This window comes from Grampus griseus (assembly GCF_964374135.1).
Source record: "Grampus griseus genome assembly, chromosome: 4".
In the NCBI taxonomy this organism is placed as follows: domain Eukaryota; kingdom Metazoa; phylum Chordata; class Mammalia; order Artiodactyla; family Delphinidae; genus Grampus; species Grampus griseus.
Window position 1 is genome coordinate 5,139,291 of NC_138997.1, and position 4,890 is coordinate 5,144,180.

Consider the following 4,890-nt stretch of genomic DNA (forward strand, 5'->3'; position numbering starts at 1 on the left):
GATATAATATATACTATATATATCTTATAATATATACTGTACTATAATTGTAATATAATTATAATTATTATAAAATTAATTATACTTATTTATATTATAAATAAATTATATCATTTTTATATATATTTATAATTTAACATATATTATATTATTTTATTATAATATATCTATAAATAATATATATTATATATAGTTATATATAATACACTATAAAAATGTATATTATTGTAATATATATTATATTGTAATATTTAATAAAATTAATTAAGTATAATTGTATATTGCTTACAATTATATAAATATAATATATAATGATATATTATTTATAAATATATAAGTACACATAATTTTTTATAATTATAATATATACCATATATATTTAATATGTTATATATAATATATACTTTTATGTATTGTATATTTATTTATTTTATTATTATTTATTTATTTTATCACTATTATTTCATTTTATTATTATGTTTAATTTATTAGTATTTTATTTATATATCTTATGTATTTACTTTATTATTTATAATTGTATAGAAAATATATAATATATAACTTTACATATTATATATCATATTAATATATTAAAAATAATATAAAATATAGATTTTATATTATATTATGTATATATTAAATCTAATAATTTTCTATATTATATATAAATATATATTTTATTTTTTATATAATATATATTTTATTCATATTGTATATTATATATATATTATATACAGATATATTAATATATATAAAATATTACATTGTATTTTATATATTGTATGCTACTATGTAATATATCATATATTATATGATACTTATTTATAATATATATTATATTATATATTTATATATAATATATTATAATTATGTTATACATATCAATTATACATTTATATATAATGTAAATATATTGTTATATTATATATTCTTATATAATATATAAATGTATTATATCATATTATATCTGATAATAGATAATATTATATGATGATAATATATAACACATCAGTAACTGCTAAGTGCCAGATATGCAAAGGTAAACAATGAAGACCTGGTCCCCCGCATTCCAAGCTAAGCTTCTCATGGGATGCAGACACCTGGGTAACTTACACAGCCGGAGGAAGAGCTGAAAAACCAAGGCGGGGCTAGGGCAAGGCTGGGGCCAAGGCTTAGAAACCACTGAGGCAAGAAACCACTCTAAGAATACAGTTCCGAGGGCCTGTAATGTAGTAGAGCATTTTCTGTTCATCATCTTATATTTTTCTCACAAGTGTATGATTTAAACAGTTTTAGCTCCATTTTGCAGATTAGGAAATTGAGGCCTCCAGAGATTAATAAATTGTCTGAAGTATTCGAAGTAATAAAATTGAGAGCTAAGATTTTAAGCCAAATCTTATAATCTCAACTTCTATGTTCTTTTCACAATATCATTTTGTTTCCACACCAAAATCCAGGAAAATGAGGAAATGGCATTTATGTCCAATTTTCAAAAAAAAAATACAAAACATGTGACAACGTTCTCATTCACTCATGCCAATGGGCCAAGTGATTCTATGATTTCCACTTTCCTGTTTGTGATTGTTTCTCCCCACAACTGACTCCATAGCTTTGAATACATCCTACACCTATGTAAAGAATCCAATAGCATGGAAATAATATATGTTCAATCTTCATAGATCTATTCAGACTGAAGTATTCAGCATTGCTTCATCAGTGCAAGTTAAACAAGGTAGCTGCATGTTTAGTTCTGAAAACAACAAGAAAATAAGAGATGTCAGTAGATTTTTAAAGGTAAGTTTCAATTAGAGTATTATATGTAAGCATACTACAATGCTGATACATTTAAAAGTGTTATTAGACCAGACTATATTCAAACAAACCCAACCTGACAGACTTTGTATTGTTTATATAGCACCTCACTGACACGACATTTCTGAAAACAAGACCATTTGAGATGGCTCAGCAGTAAGAATTATAAACCACAACATGTGGATGCTGTTAGGAAACACATTCCTAAAGGGAATAGTGCTTCCAAAGATCATTACTTTTGAGGAAAGCTCATGTTAGAGATATAGTTCAGAAATGCAATTTTTAAAAATTGAAAAAGGATCAACTATATAAATATAAAAAATTTTAGTGCCCATCTTGATCTATGTCTTTCATTTTCTTCTGACAGCAGTGCCAAGCTCAGAAATCCCAGAATCTACTATGAATAAGCAGCAACACTGGCCACGTTAACAACTCCCGGCTTCAGGTTGGCATTTCATCTATAAGCTTGGGGAGAGAGGATTCTTTACTTTCTAGTTCAGTGACCTAGTTTAACTTCCTTCTTGCTAAAGTGCACGCACCCACACAGATGCATGGGCATGGACACACAAAGGAACAACAAACAATTATTTCAAGCTGTGAAATTCAAATCCCAATTTGTGAGCTATTAACAATGACATTGGATGACTCACTGGATACAAGATAAGATTTATGTAATTTCAAAGAGCAAAATCGTTACCCAAAGTGAAGATGCGATTCTGAATATATTGCTTTTACCTAAGTATATTCTCCTGACAAAAATTTGCATTGTGTTTGATTATCTAAGCTTAACAAATAACTCTACATTCAAAATGAGACAGGAGCACCAGAGCCTGAGAGATTCTATGTGCTGCAGACACAGAAGGACAAGTGTTACCCAAGTGGCCTCAAGTCCTCCCACTTCCTGAGTTCCTTCTTTTTTTCAAAATAAAGTAGCTTAATGTTTCTTCATCCCAAGTACTCTAAGAAGTGTACCACAGCCCCAATTATTTCTGAAGTTCTGGAAGGAGGTGCTTTAGTTCTTTTTTGTCACCTTTATGCCCAGACATAAATTCCAATGATTACTGAGTGGTTAGACCCCTGCCTACCAACTCACTTCCTGTAGCATCTTTCTTCTCTCCCTGTCTCATCCCTTGTTCCTCCTCTCAAATATCCATTAGAATCTTTTGGTGTCACCAACTTTGACTCAAGGCTGTAGCAGAATGATGGGACACTAGCCGAGTACATAAAAGAAAGCAATTTTAAATTTATTACTAGATATCAGTGCCATTAATGGTACTGGTCCATCACCACCATACAAAACTTCCCTCCAGCTGCCTTTATTCTAATCCTGCTTATTTTTAAATTTTTTGTGTTATTATCTCCTCTAACCAGAACTTTCTCGCATCACATACTCTTCATATTGTCCAGCAAAGAACTCAAAACTCAAAATTTCTCTTATTGTATTAAGCAATTAAGAACAGGAATTTACTTCTCTCAACTTCCTTGTCTTTCATGCCAAAAAGGTCATTAAAATGTTTCCCTAAACAAAAGATCTGCCACCTGTGATCTCCAACTTAAGACACACACAAACAGAAAACTGAAACTGAAGTTTTCCTTTTGTATAAGATGAAATCCATGGACAGCAAACTCTGTCCCACACATAGTCTCTGAAAGTGTAAAGGAAGCTTTGGGAAAACGGCTCTTTCGTGTACTGAGAAAATCTGAATCATGATTGGTTGGTTGATTATTTCTTACAACTTAACACAAAATTAAATTAGGGGCATTAGCCTTCTTGATTCTGAACCGGGGCTCCAGAAGAAGTCCAATTGTAAAAATACTTTGGAGTGGATTTACAACAAAAATACAAGGAAGACACCGGATTTATTTGGAGAGAGGACTTCTACCTGTTTGTCCTCTGGTTCCCTCAAATGCCCACCTTTTCACACACACTTTCTGCATTTTGAGGCCAGTTCAGGGCTGCTGGTATGGTGGGTGTTGTACAAAACCAATAAGAGATTCCTCCCCAAATTAGTCCGGGTGTTGTAGAGTCCCTGCAGCCTGTATCAGCAAGTTCAAGAATAGCAGCCCTTTCTGAATGTTTCCCAAGTTCACCCAAAAATAGCCTTTAACTTTTTTTTTTCAAGAAACTGCCTTATTTTTCTTTAACAGTAGGAAAAAACCAAATTCCTATTTCCTCATTCCATAAAATGTACAGCAGTGCTAGAGAAAATGGGGCAAATGAGAACAAAGCATCTCTTTCCATCCTTCCCATCACTTCTTGATGAGTTGCACTAGGCAAGGATGACACTTCAATCTGTTGGGAGCAGCAGCTTTCCGGGCTGGGACCCAAAAAATGTATATTAGATTCCGCCTCCCAGCCTGGGTTACATGAAAGTACACCCTAGGAATGGGTCGTCGATGCATTTCCCTTCATAAGTTGAAGTGCAGAGACTCTAAGTCCAAGAATCCTCTTCACCACCTTCTTAACAAATATCTTTCGGGCCTTTGAAATATTTAGGACTGGAACGCCTCCTTAGCTTCTTTGATTAGTCTTTTCTATTTGCATATTTCTTTATTAACTTTTTACCAATTTATATTTTCTTTTCATTGTTCTCTTTCAATTGCTGATACAGAAAACAAAAGATGTGGGACTTAATTCACTGTAACTTTAAAAATGCAAAGGTTATTTTGGTTGCTATTATACTAGAAAAATTGAATTTTTATTTTAGACTAGGTTCTAGTCAAACCGTTCATTTTATAGAATAGGAAACTGAAATCTAAGAGATTAAGAAGGACTTGCCTAGAGTTTCTCAGTTAGATTTTGTTAAAACTGGAATCCATCTCTCTTATCTCCAGACCAGGGCTTTTTACAATATGCCATGCTGCCTCTGTCCCTATGGTACATTTAATTTGTCACACTCAGTAACAACTGATATGCTGTATTGGGTTAGTTACTATTATTTTATGTTTATTATTATTGTCTAAACTGCTGAATTACAAGTTTCCTGAGGGCACAGTTTATGTCTGATTCCCTGGCATGCCTGGAAGCTAGTATAGGACAGCGCTGGACACATTTCTGGCACTGTTTACACTTGCTGG